Source organism: Lagenorhynchus albirostris, chromosome 3 (genome assembly GCF_949774975.1).
Source record: "Lagenorhynchus albirostris chromosome 3, mLagAlb1.1, whole genome shotgun sequence".
NCBI lineage: Eukaryota > Metazoa > Chordata > Mammalia > Artiodactyla > Delphinidae > Lagenorhynchus > Lagenorhynchus albirostris.
Genome location: NC_083097.1, coordinates 43,058,179 through 43,078,927, shown reverse-complemented (window position 1 = coordinate 43,078,927; position 20,749 = coordinate 43,058,179). Strand labels below are relative to the sequence as shown.

General features: G+C 42.2%; 1 protein-coding gene and 1 long non-coding RNA gene across 2 annotated transcripts in view; one reads left to right on the top strand and one right to left on the bottom strand.

Moving 5' to 3' along the window:
* Nucleotides 1-316: 316 nt before the first annotated feature.
* Nucleotides 317-17,668, bottom strand: LOC132516827 (uncharacterized). Its single transcript, XR_009539482.1, has 3 exons — nt 17,461-17,668; nt 14,703-14,799; nt 317-460 (listed from the first exon to the last, which is right to left on the bottom strand). It is a non-coding gene; the product is annotated as an uncharacterized LOC132516827 (long non-coding RNA).
* A 215-nt stretch (nt 17,669-17,883) lies between these two features.
* The window catches only part of IL6ST (interleukin 6 cytokine family signal transducer), a 49,257-nt gene continuing 46,391 nt past the window's right edge, over nt 17,884-20,749 (top strand). The window contains exon 1 of the mRNA XM_060142964.1: nt 17,884-18,068. The gene's annotated coding sequence lies outside the window, so the exon portion shown is untranslated. The remainder of the gene's footprint in view (nt 18,069-20,749) is intronic.

Genomic DNA, 20,749 nt, shown 5'->3' with positions numbered 1-20,749 from the left:
GCCCACAAGAAGACATGGAATCTAATTATAGAAAATAATGTTTTAATGTATTCTGCATTGGTCAGAATGAATTTAGAATATTATATTTTCAGTTCTAGACAACATTATTTTGATGAGACAGATCCAAGCTGGAGTGAGCTCAAAAGGGGCAGTCTGGACTGCAATCAGATAAAGAAAATGGAAGTCACTGTGAATTTTCATTTTAAAGACTGTGTTAGGATGGGCATGATAGCTGAGACCTCTGGTATTGAAAAGGCAGTCCATACAGTCTGTCTTCGTCAGCTCAGATTGCTATAACAAAATACTGTAGACTGAGTGGCTTAAATGCAGAAATTTATTTCTCACAGTTCTGGAGGCTAGAAGTTCAAGATCAAGGTGCTGGTCTATTCAGCTTCAGGTGAGAGCTCTCTTCCTGGCTTGCAGATGGCTGTCTTCTCACTGAGTCCCCACATGGCCTTTCCTTGGTGCATGCAATGGAGAGAGAGAAAGATCTTTTTCTCCTTATCTTCTGTTGATACCACCAATCCTATCAGATTAGGATGCTACGCTTATCATCTCATTTAATCTTAATTACTTCCTAAAATCTCTATCTCCAAGTACAGTCACATTGGGGGTTAGGGGTTGAACATGCAAACTTGGGGAAGATACAGTTTAGTCCATAGCATAGTCTATAGTCCTCTAAAGTAAACATTTTGGGAGACACGTTGTAACTCACTGTAAGAAATGTTTCTGGTGAAAACTGTTCAACAATGAAACCAATTGTGCTCACCCTTTGAGGCTGTGGCCTTCCTATCACTGGCAACAGTAACTCAGTTTAAAGAACCTTTTCTCACTGGTGTTGGAGGGGAGATTACTACAATGAACGGCAGTTTAGAGCAGAAGACTACTAGGCTCTCTCCAACTCAAAAATTCTACCATGTTTAAACTTTTAAAACATTGCTATTCTACTAGGTTCAGCCCAAATTGTCCTTCTCTCAAAGGACTGAAACCATATGTGGCTATTTTGGCATAAGAAGAAACTAGCAAAAGGCTTAGAACAACAAAATTCAAACAATTTTGGATTAAGTAAAATTTCACAATTCTTGGTTTTGCCAAGAGCAATGAGATGTCTGTGACTATCATCTGGATTTTGCTTGAGTTTGTGATTTTGTGTGGGGTTGGAAGTGGTTGAAGTAAACACTTAATCTGCATCCCCAACACTGCTTGTTATCAGTTTCTTCAGAAACTCAAGAGGTTAAACCAGATTATATGAATAAGGTTGGAGGTATCTAATATGTAAGATCATTTCAAATCTAGTCTTTGGCAACCTTTAGGTAGGAAAAGCTAAGAAAAAGCTACTAGGTTAAGAAAGAGAAACAGGAATATTCTTTCACTGCTTTTCTTCCAGAAATTACATGGCCTCCTACTATGCAGATGTAGTAAATTTTCAACAAAAATGTTTAGTTCTGGATGAAGCAGAAATACTTGGCAACCAACACTGTTTATTAATTCTGAATTCTCTTTTACTGTGAGCTGCATTATGGTAAAAGTTTTTAAAATATGATATTTTAGCTTGATATATGTTTCATATTTTCATAAAAATTGTAAGTCGATGACTGTAAGACATAAAATGAGTTATTTGCAATTGATGCCTTACTGTTCAGTAAAATGAATTATACTGTTAAGAACGTTAAGCAAAAAGGATGTCAAAAGCTGTATTTACAATGAGTAGAGAACACTTTACATATAAATTAAGAGCAATGCTCCTAACACACATCAGTCAGGATCCAACAGTGTAAAATATGGTTGATACTGATGGCCATTTCTTCTCTCTTTTAGATCCTTGGACACAGGACAAAGAAGAGATCTCCCAACTGGAAGACATATTTTATTGATGAATCCTAGCCCGTGCTCACTTGTAGAGAAGGATCTCTGTCTTCAACTAAAGCACCTTATAGTCAGGTAATCATGTAATTTATATGTGAAAGTGACCAGGGCACTTTTGAGAGTAAAGGGGACATAATTACACTGGCTTAACAGACATAAAGAGGAGCTGTGCCAGGCAAACCAGGACATTTGGTGGCCTTATCCGTAGGAGACATTGTGATTGAGGCCCCAACCTCCATTCCACCCCCAAATGATTATTCTAAGATAGTGGTCCTCGAAGTGAGGTCCCAGACCAGCAGTACTAGCATCACATGGTAACTTGTTAGAAATGTAAATTCCAACCCGAGACCTACTGAATCAGAAACTCTTAGGTAGAACAAGGTGGCAATATGTGTTTGTACGAGCCCTCCAGGTGATTCCAATGCAGACTGAAGTCTGAGATCCACTGGTGTAAGCCAATCATAATATTCCATTTCCTTCAATGACGGGTTTGCAAACAGACAGGCCTAGAGCCAGTTTGAGCCCATGAAATACAAAGAGAGGTTAGTTGGAGATTTCTGGGAAAGATAAATCAATCTCTCTTTTGTTGGATGTGAGCAGGGAATATATTGCCTGACTGTTGGAGGTGACTCTAGGAACTGTAAAGCAGAGACATGAAAACCTGGCACTGTTTAGCTGCTGGTTCAAGCCATCCAGAAGCTCACCCAACCTCTGGACTATGTGTGTGGAAGCCATTTCTGTTTCAACTAGCTGAAAGCATCCTTACACACTAGCGCTCATTCCCACTTTTCTTGAACCTACCTTGGCACTATACCTTCTCCTACAATGCTATCCTTTCTCACATTTCTCCCTTCAATCCCCACTCCTTTTCACGTAGTCAAATTCCATCCCTCCTTCAAAGTCCAATTCACTCCCTCCTTCATAAAGGTCATCCTGACTGCTCTACTCCAAATTGTCTGCTCCTCTTTCGAAGTCACTTACCTTCTGAGCTACTGATCTGTTTTCACCATATCCTACCTTCTACTGCTTTCTCTTATGTCTAAGTACCTTATTGTGTGTAGATACCCGGCACCTGGCTTAGTGGGTGGCATCCCAGCAATGCTCAGGAAATATTTCCTATAGATGGTGATTCCCTTGGTCCATGGAGATGGGAGTTGGTGTGCTACCAGTTGCTGCCACTGTTCCCCATCCCCAGCTTACAGATGTTCCTTGGCTATGACCACCACACCAAACCCTGCCTTAATTACAACTCTAATCCTGCTGTGGCCTAAAACTAGAGTTAGACAACTTTATGACATTTATTAGCTGGAATCTCCAAGAGCAAAAAGACACAGGTTACCAGATAAATGCTTGGTCACCTTCACAGGACAGGCCATTACGGCACTGAGGCAGGTCTATGTGGTGAGTAGGAAGTGGAGTTTCTAGATCATCATTAGCACCCAACCCCCTTCTCTGCATTTGCTTTCTTCAGAAACAGGATCCCACCAGTGGTGCTGTGTTTGACGGCAGGGAGCTAAAGGTGTGAGGCACATAAGACAGAGACCACTCGGGCTCCTGAGACAGTATAGCTTAGTGTTTGAGGATGTGCGTTTTAGAATCAGACTACCTGGGTTTGACTCTTGGTGAAGACTGCTGTCTACTTATAATCTTGGGCAAGTTATTTATCTTCTCTGACTCTCAGTTTCCTCATTTGTAAAATGGGGATAATAATCATACCTATCTCATTTTCTGACATGAGAAATAAATAAGATCATATAGGTCAAATACTTGGCATCATGCCTGACACACGGTAAGCACTCAGTAGGTAGCAGTTACTGTTAGGAGCCCAACCTCTCTGTCGCTCAGTGCTGGCTTCCCTCCTCCCTGTGGCTGTAGGAGGTGAAGGGCCTAATATTCCCCTGTTCACGGGCAAGGCGGTGAATGAGCGTGAAGAGAGAAAACAAGTCTCAGGTGCGGCTAGGCTATCAGGCTTGGCCCTGGCTTTCTGCCGGCAGCTGTGGTTTAAATGCAAACACTACCAGTATCCTCCTCAGCACCACACTTCCCACCACCATCTCCCCACCCACCAGCCTATCACAGCAAGTCACACACAAAGCAAGGAAGTTCTGCAGCTAATAGTAACTCCCTACATCTCCCTAGTGCTTTATGGTCTTTCTGTCATTTGGTTCTCGTACCATCCCTGTGCAGTACCCAGGGGCAGCCTTTGTTAGTCCCACGTTGCCCATTAGGAAAGTGAAATTTGGAGTGATTATGCGCCTTGCCAAAGGCTGCATAGTCAGGAAGTTACAGAGCCAGGACTCAGAGATGTTCTGACCCCAACTTAGTCATCTGCCCACCCTCTTCACAGTCCATATGCCCTGTGCGTAGAATGAGGTTTTCCAAAGGAAAGCATAATGTGTATTTCTACATGTAAGATTATTTTAGCCCAATTGTAGAATAGTAAAAATCTTCTCACCTTCCTCTCCAGGATCCTTTGCTGGATGTTCAAGTATGCGTACGGTTCCCAAGAAAAAGAGGGGACACATCTGTCTTTCAGTTAGTTATCCGAAAAGTATTTATTGTTATGCCTTAACCCTGAGCAGTAACCAAATCCTATTTAACTTGAGTGTTTGCCCAAATCTCTACCTCTTACATTTATTCAAACCAAAGTTTCCATATTTGACTATGTACAGTGATTCTTTTCCTTCCCTTCACATTCAAGGAAGGAACCTGACGTGTTTGGAAAGATTTGGAGAGCTGGGGTCACAACACTGTGAATTCACTGTAACAAGGAAGATTCCGAGCACTGGTTTGAAGTAGAGAATCTTAACAGTATGAATTGTGTTAAGCTAGCAACTCTGGGTTAGGACAACTAATCCTTGTGCAGAAGTTTTGTTTTCAAATTGGCTAGCAACTAAAGATGTGGCCATCAATGAGACAATCAGTCTTTGTCTCTGAGTTATCCATACACACTAAGTGGTGGAAAGAGTCTGGGCTTCAGTGCCTTACAGACCTGGCTTACAATCCTGGCTCTGACATTTACCAGCTCTGTGCCCTTGAGTAAGTTCCCTAGCCTCTCTGAGCTTTGATTTCATCTGTAAAATGGGAGATTAATACCAACTCTCCAGACTGGTGGAAGGATTAAGTTATCTTAAGGTGAATACCTGGAACATAATGCATGATTAATAAATGGTGGGTATAATTTCTCATCCTAAGCAATTAACAAGAATTATACCATGGTAATGTTTTCTAAACAGTATCCTTACAGATAATACAATTTATGATATCAGAACAATCCCTCTCTGACCTCCATCAGGCTCAGCCAGTTACTCAAAAACCTCAGTTATTTACAGACAAAAGACTGTATCTCGATGTAATGGGATCACTTGAGGATTTAATGTCAGACCCAGGCTGCTCCACGTCGTTTGGTCCTATGTCACACTTACTTGTGACAGTGGTAAGAGCCTGGGACTGTGCTTTGTCATCCTAATTCTGCCATTAATTATTTATTTGAATCAGGGACAATTAGAGGCAGAGCAGGTCCCAATTTTGTCATCTGTAAAATATGAAGGTTGGATGTACAGTCAAATTTCTGGTGTATCTACCAATTCTCAGAAGTTATGATTCTGGAATCTGGAAGGAATCCTGCCTTGACTACTTGACAAATGGGGAGCAAGAACTAAAAAGGTCAAAAAAATCTACCCCATCATTACCAAGGGCACCAATTAAACAAACTGCTGTATGTGTGTCTGTCTGTGTGTAAAATAGGGGTAGATATTTGTTTGTTTTTGTAAAATGGAGACTAGTACCAACATTTATGTTTTTGTTGTTATTTTGAGACCCCAAGCCACAGATCTCTACTAAGCTATGACAGTTTACTCGTCAATCTGTAAGTCTTTGAATGATAAAACTTAATAGTAATAATAATCATAATGACAATAATAACATACCTTAACATTTATAAAGTATTTTTCCACATAAATCAACTTTACATATACTATCTTATTTAGATTTCATAATAACTTGGGGTTTTTTTTGTTTGTTTGTTTTTTCGGTATGCGGGCCTCTCACTGTTGTGGCCTCTCCCATTGCGGAGCACAGGCTCCGGATGCACAGGCTCAGTGGCCATGGCTCACGGGCCCAGCCGCTCCGCGGCATGTGGGATCTTCCCGGACCGGGGCACGAACCCGTGTCCCCTGCATCGGCAGGCAGACTCTCAACCACTGCACCACCAGGGAAGCCCCAACTTGGGTTTCTTTAAATAATTTTTATTGGAGTATAGTTGACTTACAATGTTGTGCTAGTTTCAGCTGTACAACAAAATGAATCAGATATATATATATATATATATACCTCCATTCTCTTTCAGATTCTTTTCCCATATAGGTTATTACAGAATATTGAGTTCCCTGTGCTATACAGTGGGTCCTTATTAGTTATCTATTTTACATACAGTAGTGTGTATATGTTAATCCCAATCTCCTAATTTATCACTTCCCCCACGTTTCCCCTTTGGTAACCATAAGTTTGATTTCGAGATCTGTGAGTCGGTTTCTGTTTTGTAAATAAGTCCATTTGTATCATTTTTTATTAGATTCCACATATAAGTGATATCATATGATATTTGTCTTTCTCTGTCTGACTTACTTCACTTAGTATGATAATCTCTAGATCCATCCATGTTGCTGCAAATGGCATTATTTCATTTTTTTTATGGCTGAGTAAAATTCCATTGTATATATGTACCACATCTTCTTTATCCATTCATCTGTTGATGGACATTTAGGTTGCTTCCATGTCTTGGCTATTGTAAATAGTGCTGCAGTGAACACTGGGGTGCCTGTATCTTTTTGAATTATGGTTTTCTCAGGATATATGCCCAGGAGTGGGATTGCTGGATCATATGGTAGTTCTATTTTTTGTTTTTTAAGGAACCTCTATACTGTTCTTCATAATGGTCATAATAACTTGTTTTTGTTTTCGTTTTTAATATTTATTTATTTATTTAGCTGCGCCGGGTCTTAGTTGCAGCACGCAGTATCTTCATTGCCATGTGTGGGATCTTTTAGTTGCAGCATGCAAACTCTTAGTTGCGGCATGTGGGATCTAGTTCCCTGACCAGGGATTGAACCCAGGCCCCCTGCATTGGGAGCATGGATTCTTAGCCACTGGACCACCAGGGAAGTTCCCCTAATAACTTGTTGAAAAAGATATTTCCATTTTACAGATGAGGAAATGGAGGTTCAGGTGAGACAAGTAACCCGCCTAAAGTTACTAGAGCTGAGAAGTGGTAGAGTTATATGGTCTTCTGTCTCCTCTCCAGTGACTCTTCTCAGACCCATAATCATAAACACCAAATCATTACCAATTTCACATCATGTAAAAGGTGTTTGCCTGCCTCTATTCACCTAACTGGTTGCTTCCATCAAGGCCCAGCAGAACAGAAATCAGAGCCAACAGCTACCTACCCCTTGGCCAGTGCCTTGCACCCTCACACATAATGTGATCACTGTGAACTTCACTTAGAGACTAACACACAAAACGTCAAGTCATCTAAGGGCACAAAATAGCAATTAATAATTTTCTGTATTTGTATGGTTCCCTCTCCTAGAATGCTAGCTTTACAAATGCTATCATATAATTTCCCCCCAGGCAGTTTTACTGATGTGACCTGTTTCCTTATGTGTGAAAGGCTCAGGAAGAATATTGGAACTCATTACTTGCCTCAAAGAAGAAAATATTTTGCTTGGCACAATGTTGACTGTTAATCCACAGATTCAACCTAACTATTCTATTTAGAAAAAGCACAAATGAGTTTGGACCCACAAATTCAAGATCTAAAATATTCTGGCCAAATCCTAGCGAAATTGGCCCTCTTACAAGTGAAAATTCCAACCCAAAATGAAAAACACCTCACACAGAGGCGATATTGTATATCTTCAGAGGTTGATGCCAGGGCCACGATGAAGGTTTTCAGAGTCATACAATGGCAGCTCCTTCCACCCATAATGTGCCATAATTCTAATTAATTTCTTCCCACTGTTTGGTCTTTTTACCCAAGCTATAAAGTTTCTCAGGTCATGAAGGAGTATGTGTTGGTGTCTACAGTTTTTCTGTTGGGGGATGGTGGTGATAGGGTAAAGTAGGCCAAATACTGGTTGAGCCTACACTCTCCTCACCCTCTCCCCTCACAAACCAAACCCCAAAAGCCATGCAGAGAGGGGCTTGAGGCTTAGCTGTAGAAGAAGCAAGAGTAGTTGGGAGCAGTCAGGCAGCTGCCTCCTTCTGAGACGATACCCTGGCTAATTTGAAGTTACCATACCCTCCAGCTACGTCTACTGTCAATATCTATATCGATAGACTCTATTTGAAGATTTCATTGAGCTAATAAAAGCATGATGAGTGTAGTTAGTAAAATGAGCTTTTAACAACATGGGAAATTGCTTACGCCATAATGGTAGATGAAGAAACAAAACAAAAAGTATATGCAAGTAAAAACTATTCTTAGAAAATATGAATACTTCTAGACCATAGGAGCATGGGTGCCATGGACACCTGCCATTTCCTGCCAGTGTACATTCTCCCTCCATGAAATAATTCCCTGTATTTGCTTTAGGGAACCACCCTCTCATTCTCAGACATGTGTCTGGTGTGAACCACAGAAGTGGGACCCAATGGACTGAAGCTAATCAGCTTAGCTCATTCCCTTTGCCATGGTTTGTGTGTGGACATGTAATCTAATTAGAGCCAATGAGACATGAAGAAATGTTTGCTAGAGCTTTGGGGAAAGGCAAGCTTCCACTTTTCCCCTATTAAAATGGTGTGGTAATGTTAAGTTTCAAACTTCTGCAGGTATTTTGTCACCACGGAATGGAAACATGGTAATGACCCAGGTGACCACTGAGTAGAGCCCAAGGCTCCAGCCATACTGTGGAAACACAGTAGAGAGACAGAGAGAAGACACATCCTTAGTGGCATCATTTGAGTTATTGGATCAAAGTTTTCCTGGAGCCTCTGGACTTCTCAGAAGTAGTATTGGGTTATTCTGTCACTTAGCATAAGGAGCCCTAGCTGATACAGAAATTGAGACTGACTGTACATATTTTAAATTATAAAAATAACTTTATACACTATAATTTATAAATAGCTGTTTTCAGAGTGTTTAAGAGCATAGTCTCAGGATTCAAGTCCCAGATTTTTCACACACAGTAATCCTTACTCATAGAAGTTACCACCATGACAGCCCTGATTTAGAGGGAACAACATGACAAAGCTTTGTGGGTAGAAAAGAATTTTCTCCAAAGCCTCTTTCATTACATTTTGATAAGCACAAAATAATGAAAATCATTAGAGGCATTTATGAGACATGTGGTGAGGTGACAATGTAGCATCATTAAAGAATATGACTTTCAGCAATGAAGACTTAGGTTTCAGTCCCCATGAACAGATTTCTAGCTGTGTGACCTCAGCCAGTTGTTTAAACCCTCAGAGCTTTTGCTTCCCCATATATAAAATGGGAATGACAACACTTTCCACATTGCAAGGATTAATTGGGATATAAAATACCTACTACAGTGAGTTCCTGTCACAAAGCTACACTCAAGAAAATGGTTGCTGTTATGACTACCCTTGTTATTCAGGCATCAAAAATTTGTCTCTGAGCAGTTAGAGGAAGCAGCACAATGTATTCCTACCTAGAAAAAACATCATTTTATCTTTTTTTTTTTAAATCAAAATCACAGAGTAAATGGTTTTGAATAGTTTTCTGCATTTGAGGTTGGGTTCTTTAGCCCATCTACAGCTAGACGCTAGAGAGATTTAAAGACATACTCAGCTTCCTTCCCACCTCCTACCATTACAGGTGAACACACGAGAGCTATTGCTCATTCTTTCATTTCTTGTTCTGCGTTCATGCATGCAGAAAAAGGCTGTATATGGAAAAACATCCACGATAATGATGTTAAGATGTAAGAGGGTGTAGGAGAAAGGAAGGCATGAAGAAATAGCCAAAGCGGGAGAGACATGTAGCGGTGACCTTCCCTCCCACAGCTACACAACGCAGAACTGAGCTAGCCACCAAAAGAAGTTCAGTGCCAGGTAGCTTTTTTAGTTTTTCCCTTTATTTACCACAATAGAAAGTGTGGGCTACCTTGAATGTCACTGGGAAATTTTCTACATGACCTATGAGGCTCAGCCCCCAAGTCAATCAACCCCTGGGAAAATATCCAGTTCTAAGCTCTGGCCCCAGGTACTTGAAAGCAAGTTTTCATCTAGTTGATCTCTCCCTTCTCACTACCCACATGGCAGAAATCTGACTAAAGAAGTAGACACTCGTCATTCCAATTTGGGGTTTCTTACCTATGACTGTCTTGGCCAATCTGAGAAGAGGGAGCATAGATTTGGAAGCGCAAAAACTTTATTATGGTATATCAAGATATTTTAGTATTCACTCCAAATTATGCTTTTTCTCTCTGCATTCTCCTATTTACTAACTTTCCCCTATTGCTTTAGAAAAATTAGCACATCATTAGCAGAGAATAAAGGTATCAAACTCTTCCAAGTTCAGAAGCCTTGGTCCAGGTATACGACAGAGATTTGGGAAGAGTGTTTGCTGACCAGTTTTAATTGTCCCTTCTGCTAACATCAACCTCCCACCTACCCCCGCCTGCAGACTAGATAGAGACTTTCCAAGTTGAGGAGCACAAAAGGGGATAAATGAGGGTAAGCAAGAGAACTTGAGGTACTGAAGCTGTAAGAAAAGGTCCTCCACCATGCCCCTTACCTTGAGGTTAGATCTAAGGTGGGGAAAGATGATGAAGGCTCATGATGATGTTGGGGATCTGTTACCATATGAAATCCTGGGAGGCAGCAGCCTAGCAGATGTTTCTTAGCCCACAATATCGTGACAGTAGTAAGTTAAAGATGGCCGCATAGAGTGCCATAGGTAAGGAAAGCCTGAGGCAGCTCCTCTGAATCTCTAGCAGCCCCAGAGAGGCATAGGCAAAGAGAAGAGCAAGAGGCTACATAGTCAAGACAATGAGTCGTGAAAGTGGGAAGTGGAATGGAATGTATATCGAGTCCAAGTGGGCCGAAGACATCTCCATAGGTGCCTAATGTGGCAGTGATGACACCTAAGAGCCACATAAGGCTATTGTTCATCTCAACAGACACCAGGGCATGTCAAGACAGAGGACAGAAGCCCTCTCCTAATGACCCAAAAGTTAGCTCACTCTGGAAAAAAGGAAGTAGAGGAGATCACCTGGAATCATTTGCATTCATTTTTTAAAATTAATTTATTTATTTTTGGCTGCATTGGGTCTTCGTTGCTGCACATGGGCTTTCTCTACTTGCAGCGAGAGGGGGCTACTCTGTGTTGAGGTTTGCGGGCTCTTCATTGCGGTGGCTTCTCCTGTTGCGGAGCATGGGCTCTAGGCACGTGGGCTTCAGTAGTTGCAGCACGCAGGCTCAGTAGCTGTGGCTCATGGGCTCTAGAGTGCAGGCTCAGTAGTTGTGGCGCACGGGCTTAGTTGCTCCGTGGCATGTGGGATCTTCCCAGGCCAGGGCTCGAACTCGTGTCCTGTGCATTGGCAGGTGGATTCTTAACCACTGCACCGCCAGGAAAGTCCCTCATTTGCATTCTTTTGCTGTGAGTTTCTCAGGGCCTAGAGCAGCGAGAAGTCAGAAAAGACTTCTGGAAGGAGGACATAACCCCTAAGACACTGAAGAAAGGTGATCAAGTTAAATGAAGAAAATGAAGAAGGTGATGATAGGCCAAGGGAACAGCATAAGCTCTTTCTTTGGCATGGAAGCAGGAAACAGTATACTGGAGGCTGGCCCAGGAACCATTAGCAAATTGGTAATGTGACAGCCAGGAGTTAGAGGTTATAGTAGAGATAAGGCTGGAGAAGTGAGTAGAGGTCAGGTGAAGGAGGATTTTTATGACATACAAAATGGGCTAAGGTGATAGGAAGGCATTGACAGACCTTCAAAGAATAAGATGGTCAGATTTTCGGCATTGTGCATGACGGATTTGAGGGTTTCATTCTGGTTATTTATTGCTCCTTAACAAACCTTAGTGACTTAAAACAACAAACATTTTACTATATCTCACAATTTCGTGGGTCAGGAATTTGAGCAGGGCTCAGCAAGGAAATTCTTCTGCTCTTTGTAGCCCTGATTGGCATCACAGTAGTATTCACCTGGCAACTGATACAGTCTGGAAGTTTTAAGATGGCTTTATTTACATGCCTGGTGCCGGGACAGCTGGGCCACTGTCCCTCTCCATGTCACCTCAGCCCTCTCACATGGTCTATCAAGGTAGTAGGACTTCTTACACGATAGCTCAGGACTTCTAGAGACCAAGGCAAAAGCTCCTCTTAAGGGCTAGCCCCCCATCTGGCATAGTGTCACTTTTTCTGTACTCTATTTAATAATCAGTGCAGCACTCAAGCCTACCCAAGTTAAAGAGTAGGGGAAATAGAACTCATCTTCCACAGAGGAGTATTAAAGAATTTGTGACCATCTTTATTTATTATTATTATTTTTTTTCGGAACGCGGGCTTCTCACTGTTGTGGCCTCTCCAGTTGCGGAGCACAGGCTCCGGACGCGCAGGCTCAGTGGCCATGGCTCACAGGCCCAGCCGCTCCACGGCATGTGGGATCTTCCCAGACTGGGGCACGAACCCGTGTCCCCTGCATCGGCAGGCGGACTCTCAACCACTGCGCCACCAGGGAAGCCCTGTGGCCATCTTTAATCCACCACAAGGTCCGAGGATGTAAGATTGGAGGTAGAGATAAGCACAGAGTTCTTACAATCCCCAGTTTCTGAAGTATTCATGCAGGAGCACTCCCAGAATGCTCTTACATAGAATGCTCTATGACTTTACTATAATTGCTGGTTTATTTCTCTCTTTCTCTCATTAGACTTTGAGGGAAGAACGACACATGATTCTTGTTTAGATCCAAATCTCAGTGTCTGGCACATAGCTGATACTCAATAAATGTTTATGGGAAAAAAATAAACTGAATAAATTGGAATGGTTGAGATCCTCTTAATTCCTGGGTCTTCAGGACACCAGAGCAGCCTCCTGTTTGATATAATTTCCTTCACCAGATACAGATCTTCTTATTGACTTAAGAACTGCTTGATTTGAATGTGTAAAAATAACATTCATTATGAACATTTACATGGATAGCTTTGAACTTTTGCCTGCTGTATTAGTCTTCTGTGCTGCATAACTTAGCATCTTAAAACAACACCCATTTATCTCAGTTTCTGTGGGTCAGGATTCTGAGTACAGCTTGACTGGATTCCCTGCTTTGGAGTAAAGACAGTCTTTTCCACAAGTGGTGTTGGGAAAGTTGGACAGCCGCATGTAAAGCAATGAAGTCAGAACACAGCCTCACACCATACACAAAAATAAACTCAAAATGGCTTAAAGACTTAAATAAAAATATTACTGAAGAATAATATATATTCAGAAAAATGAGTATACTAAAAGAGTACAACTTGAAAATTTTTCACAAGCTGAACACAGCCATATAACTTGCATCTAGATCAAGAACCAGAACATGACCAGAATCTCAAAAAGCCCCTCCTCCTCCCTTCTAGTTATTGGAAGGCCACTTATAGTTATTGGTGACCATTATTCAGACTTATAATATCATAGTTTTATGACTATCATTTTAAAATTGAGAAGTTAGCAGAAACTTTACTCCATTGTATATTTTTGCTTCCTTTGTGGAAGATTAATTGACCATAGGTGTGTGGATTTATTTCTGGGCTATTCTGTTCCAGTTATCCATGTCTGTTTTTGTGCCAATACCACAATGTTTTTGATTACTGTAGTTTTGTATTCAGTAGTATTTTCGAAACGGAGTCATAATGTTGCTAAGTTTTGTTGCTATGAAATGAATTTTTCCTGTTTTCTAGCTTGGAAATTTGGTTACAACTTGATTTAAGTTCATATTTCATTCCAAACTTTTTATTTATTTATTTTTTTTGCGGTACACGGGCCTCTCACTGTTGTGGCCTCTCCCGTTGTGGAGCACAGGCTCCGGATGCGCAGGCTCAGTGGCCACAGCCCATGGGCCCAGCCGCTCCGCGGCATGTGGGATCTTCCCGGACCGGGGCACGAACCCGTGTCCCCTGCATCGGCAGGCGGACTCCCAACCACTGCGCCACCAGGGAAGCCCCCAAACTTATTAAGTGGTTTATAATGTGCCTTAAGCTGCTTCATTTTTTTGAAACATATATTGAATTAATTACTTTTAATTCTGTTCAGTGAATTAGATGTTATTAGGTTACAAAGATTTTAACACACAGAAAAGCTGTCCCCAACTCTTTGAGTTAATATTTAATTCTTTAAATTTTCTAAGGTATTTTATGCTAATAATGAAAAATATAAAACTAGGGGACTGAACCTGGTAAAGGCAGGACCAAGAACTTAGGAGGAAATCTTTTAAAAGAATAAGATTGTTCTTCCTCTTAGAGGAAAAGAAGATACTCACAAATGATGGTCTTGGTTTTTCCAGGGAATAATGAAACAAGGTTCTGCACTAAGAATAAATGTTGGGATAGAGTTGCTAGTTCAAGAAAAAGGGAAATAGTTAGGAAATAACATTGAGAAGGTAAACATGGCTGAAGGTCAAGGGAATTAAAGACACTAGTGAGAGTGCAGCTAAAATGGTTGATAAAAGGGTTCTCAGAGTTTAGGAAGATAAAAGAAGGTGTGGGAAAAAAATGATAAACTAGGAGAACAAAGATTGGAGGTCACACTGAGGACAAACTACAGACTCAGTGGGAGTAAGTAAGAGAGGTAGAGGGTAGGTGGCTGTGGGTAGAGAGGGAAACTCACAAGCCAAAATTTTGCAGATGGAGTAATTTCATCTGATGACTGGCTTCAAGGTGTGGCTACATCTGTGGGTTCCTGATATGAGTGAAGCTGAAGATGACTGAAAAAGAGAAGGATGAGAAATTGCGAGGTCAGCGTGTTGAGTTGTTATCATGGATGCTGAAATCATTAGGTTAATGCAGGACAGGAGGATAATTCAAGGCTGACACAGAGTTTCAGAAACACAACTGAGCACAGGCAAGGAGTCAATGGCCATCCTGGTCAGGGTCAGATTTATGCAAATAGCAAGGCAGGCAGAGTTTGTCTTCGACATTTATCACCTTTGTTCTATAGCATTTTCCCCTAGCTTTGTTCATTTACACTTGAGTAACCTCAGTGTCCTCTTTTTGCCCTCTCACTGTACAGGTTCCCCCTCTGCTGCTGACACATCTAAAATCCCAAATAAGTCCCAAAGCACAAATGGAAAGTTCTCAATTGATATGTCACTTTTCCCCACTTATCTTTGCATTTTGATAGGGCGTGCTAATGACAAATCCTTATCCTGAAAGTGGTTGTTTCAGGACCAGTATCCTACAGAGGTATCTGGAGAGTCATCTAATTCCAGCCAAGGAGAGATGGGCTCTTGCTATCCTGAAAAATCTTTCTCCAATATTGATTCATTGGTTTTTTTATAAATTTATTTATTTATTTTTGGCTGCGTTGGGTCTTCGTTGCTGCGTGCAGCCTTTCTCTAGTTGCAGCGAGCAGGGGCTACTCTTCATTGTGGTGCGCGGACTTCTCACTGGGTGGCTTCTCTTGTTGCAGAGCACAGGCTCTAGGTGCGCAGGCTTCAGTAGTTGTGGCAGGTATGCTCAGTAGTTGTGGCTTGTAGGCTCTAGAGCACAGGCTCAGTAGTTGTGCTGCACAGGCTTTGTTGTTCCACGGCATGTGGGATCTTCCCGGACCAGGGCTCGAACTCATGTCCCCTGCGCTGGCAGGCAGATTCTTAACCACTGCACCACCAGCGAAGCCCTTGTTTCTTTGTTTTAACCTAGGACTTTAACCATTCTCCACAAAATGTGAGTTTCTTATGGGTTAGTGTTAGCCAATGCAAAGATATCCACAAAAGAACTAACTCAGTCCTTTGCTTTCCTGACCAGTGCATAAGGCAGGCTAGTGTGCTGTGAGATATTGTTCCCCTCTATCTTCTCCCTATGCCAGAGAAGAATCATCATTTTCAATATACACTGCAATACGAAAAGGTTGAGAAAGCACATTCAATAATGGTAACAGCTGACATTTATTGAGCACCTACTATGTGCCAAGCACTTCATGTATTTTAAATCATTTAACCCTCGAAGCAATCCTTTTTGGTTGGTACCATTATTCTCATTTGGTTGATGAAAAATCTGAGAAGACCTGCCCAAGATCATAGACATGGAAAGTAGCAGTACCAGGATTCAAACCCAGGCAATTTGGAAACAGAAGGTACATTTAACCTCTACACATTGTCCCTAAATAAATGTCCAATAGATCTAAATAAAACTTTTAATTTAACAACTTTATTTTTATTTTTCAAAGTATAGTTGATTTACAATATTGTGTTAGTTTCAGGTGTACAGCAAAGTGATTCAGCTATATGTATTTCAGATATTTTCATTTATAGGTTATTACAAAATACTGAGTATAGTTCCCTGTGCTATACAGTATGTCTTTGTTGGTTATCTATTGTATATACAGGTAGTAGTGTGTATATGTTAATCCCAAACTCCTAATTTATCTCCTCCCCAATTTAACTTTTTTTTTTTTTGCGGTACGCGGGCCTCTCCCGTTGTGGAGCACAGGCTCCGGACGCGCAGGCTCAGCGGCCATGGCTCACGGGCCCAGCCGCTCCGTGGCATGTGGGATCTTCCCGGACCGGGGCACGAACCCGTGTCCCCCGCATCGGCAGGTGGACTCTCAACCACTGCGTCACCAGGGAAGCCCCAATTTAACATTTTATAAGTTTGTTTTAAATACCTCCATAAATGGCAGAGCTACAATACAATCCAGTCACTCTCTACAGGTTAGATAACAGGATGACAGGGAGCAGCAAGAGTGGAACACAGTGGAGCTTTGTCTCTCCTGCAGCGCCAACCCCAAGCTTGCCTAGGACTCCCTTAGCACTAGGCACGTAGCAGGCCCACTTTTCTGTGCCTTTTAAAAATTATCTGATCAACTAAGAGATGATAATTTGGTCTGTGCTTTACTCTATCTGAATCCCCAATATAATGAAGAACCTTATAATTGTTAACTTATGGCTATAATTTGTTCAGGTCCATTAAACCATTATTGCCCTTCTATAGTCTGCCATTCTTCCACAAAAGGTTCTGGCCTTGGGCGTGCTTCTACACACACACACACACACACACACACACCTGAATCAAAGTGAGCCTGAAAGTTCATTTTCCGGACCACGAGCGGGGAAGAAGGGGTTTTAACGAAATTGGTTTTTACTCCGTATTTCTGTCACAGATTGGGAGGTACAAACCGCAAGAAAAACTAGTTTCTTGGCATGTCACCAACTCTGGGGTTCATTGATCAATCACATCCAAACTCATTTACTAACTTAAATATATATATCGTGGCAAGGTTCGTTTACATAAAACTTGGACCGAAGCCGCCACAATCTGCGGTAATCTCGTGTGGAGTCATGGCCACCGAGCCCTTCACTTTCCCTCAGGAGCTCCCACGCCTCCCCGGTCCCCAAGGACACCCGGCTGTCCCTCGCGGCTCTGAGTACCCTGGGGAAGGCCTCGAAGGGAGGCCGAAGAGGCCACGGCAAGAAGGGAGGACGGCAGGCGCGGGCAGCACCCGGACTTCAGTTCACGACCCCGTTATTCCACGGAAAATGGAACATTCTGCTCCTTCCGCCAGCAGAGGGGAGGTGGGGAGAATCCTTCGATCTCATCTGGGAGAGACGACGCGGACGCAGCGACCCGGATCCGGGACGCCGGGAACCGCGTTACGGGAATCGCAGCCGCTCGGAGGGCCTCCCCGTCGCCTTCGGGCAGCCGCTAAGCCAATGCCGGCGCGCGTCGGGTCTCGCGGGCGCCAATCAGCTTACAGATCCCAAGTCCGGGGGCGGGGCGTTACGGAGCGCCGCGGGGCGGGGTCAGGGGGCGCGTCGCCCCGCCGCGGGAGGAGGGCCGCGTGCCGCGTCTGCGGGAAGGAGCCGGGAGTGAGCCGAGGCCGGGGCGAGGAGCCTACAGGCCCGCGGAGCCCCGTTGGGAACGCACGGACGCAGCTGAGCTGGGGCCCGCGGCTGCTGGCCGAAGGGCCCGGCCCAGCCTGGCGCCGAGGGGAAGTGCGCTGTGGACACGCGGAGAAGCGAGTCACCGCGGCCTTTAGGTGAGGAGGGGCCGTGGTCGAGTTGAAGGGTCGTGTAGCGGGAGGGGGAGGGCTGCGTCGGGGCGGCCAGGGGACCTGGCACTCGAGGGGGCCACCCTTCTCCGGGAGAGGGGCGCCCCGACAGCGCGCGCCCCAAACTTCTTGTTATCCCAGCCTGGAAATCCCCACATTCCTTCCTCTCCCTGTTCCCACACCTCCGAATTTGATCTCCACAACTTTATCACGTAGATTTAAGTACAAGCCTCACTTCCAACACCACACACACACACACACAGACACACACACACACACACACACGCCCTTCTGAACCATACCCCTTTTTGGTTACCAAATCCCCACTTTTTCCCCAGTCCTCTTTCCATCTCCCCTTAAATTCCACTAGTCCCGCACTTGACCCTTCATTTTCAACTCGGAGGTGAATTTTCTTTCCCCAAAGCCATCTTTTCATACTTAAATGGTAACGTTTCAACGTTGCTGAAAGTTACACCATACTTATATAATTTCCAAGCTAATGTCTCTTTTCTTCTTTTGATCGCTTACATGGCCTGGCCCTCATGAACCCCGCATACCACTGTATCGTAAAGGCGCCGAATTCTGTCTTTTTAAATTCTCTCACCCGCTCCCCCAAGTTTAAAGATGATTCCAAGTAGCAAGGTTCTGTTTTTCAGTATCTTTTCAAACTGAAAAAAATATCACAGCTTAAAAATAAGACCTGCCACTTTTGTTCTTTTCTTTTTTTCTTCAGAAGGAAACCCATTTCGGTTTAATTTGTGTAGTATTGGGCATTTCAGCGATTATACTGCTTTAAAATAATTATTTGTTAGAATGCCAGGATGAATATTCTAAAAGATTGGAGTGTTTGGTTTAGTCAGTGCTGTAAACAAACCCTTTAGACTGTGTGACTGCCAGCTTCAAGTTGGAACAACTCTTAATTTGAAATTACTCAGATCATCGTATGAGCTATTCGCCATTATCATAATTTCTTAAATTCATGTTAATTCCTATTTGGAAGTATTTTTTAACTGTAAGCTGGAATACTACAATGTTAGAACCAACTTGCTATTAAGTTAAATAGTGCTTTCCAAATATTTCTCTTTGGGGACAATTTTGAACACTTGTTTTTAATCACAAGTGGAAGAAAAAATTTACAGGATGGAGAAAGTGTCAGAAAGGGAGGATGAATTTTGTAGTACAACTTTTCTTTCATCCCAATTCCATATTATTGACAACACTTGTTTAATTTTCTCATAGGTAATTTAGAATATTATAAATACACAGCTAATTTAATACATTTTCTTAGGTAATGAAAAATGTGTTCAGTTATTTACGAATTGCCGTGTTTTCAGTTTATTTAAAATTTTTTCAAGGGAATTTGCATTTCAGTTAAACGTTAGGGTGGATGTCGATTATCATATACCTGTAGGTGTTACAATACCCACTTTATAGAGAAGGAAATTGAAGCTCAGTGTCCCTGTGAAACCTAGATCTATGTAATTGCAAATCCTGTGCTCTCAATCAGTCACTGTGTCATGTTAACACATTTCTCATAGAGGATCCACTGCTACAATTTGGTTTGGGAACTTAAGAACTCCCCAAAACTCTTCTGTAGGGAGGGTTTTTTTCTCCCAGAAGCTATTTCAGAACAGCTTATTTTAATGGGAGTCAGAATTCCCTGGCGCTAATAACATTTGCAGCTTGGCTCTTAGAGAAGCATGGAATGTTCTCACAGTCTTCTCCATTTCTTTGATTGCAGAGACATTTTGATCAGAGTTGAAGTTTCTACTGAGCTTTATTATTTTACTTAACAAACACTAAGCACTTAGTACTTGCTGTAGGAACGGACAAAGATGCATGAGTCGTCCTTAGGACCTTCAAAGAGTTTACAGAAATTGGGTAGACATTTTGTGAAAAATGACAAGGATGCAAGGCAGTTTTCATTATATGCAGAGTGATACAGAAGGTGCTATAGGTATTTAAATTAGGGAGTAACCATTTAAGAGTTGAAAGGATGAAAGGATTTAACAGAGGTCAGCCTTGAAACCTGGGTAAGATTTGGATAAAGGGAAAAATGAAAGGAGCCCATTCCAATAGGGGTATATGTGGAAAGGGTCATAAATAATCAAGGTATAGTAATTATAATAGTCAATATATGTATAATGCTTATTTTCTGTCAGTCACTGTTTTGAACACTCTGCTTATATTAATTCATTTAATCTTCATAACCTTATGAAGTAGATCTTACTATTCTCCTTTTATAAAGAAGGAAACCCAGGCATAGAGAGCTTAATTAACTCTCCCAGTGCCACACGGCTATTAAGTGGTAGATCCAGAATTTATACCTAGACAGCCTGGCTTCAGAATCTGAGCTCCTAAGGATGGTAAATATACTACCTCTTCATATAGTATACTTGAGTGACAGTTAACTAGAATAATATGGCCATTCCAGAAGGTCTTTTAAAACCCACTCTTAATTGTCCACTATGTGCTTCAGAGTATGTTAGATTCTCAGGATATCAAGACATATAAACAAAAATTACAATACAGTGTTATGAATCCTGTTAGGGAACTGTATACAAGTGCATTGGGAGCAAAGATGTTTGTGGGAGTTGGGGGGAATTCCACAGAAGAGATGATGTTTCATCTGAGATATAGACAGTGCAGAACAGTTTGGAGAAAGACAT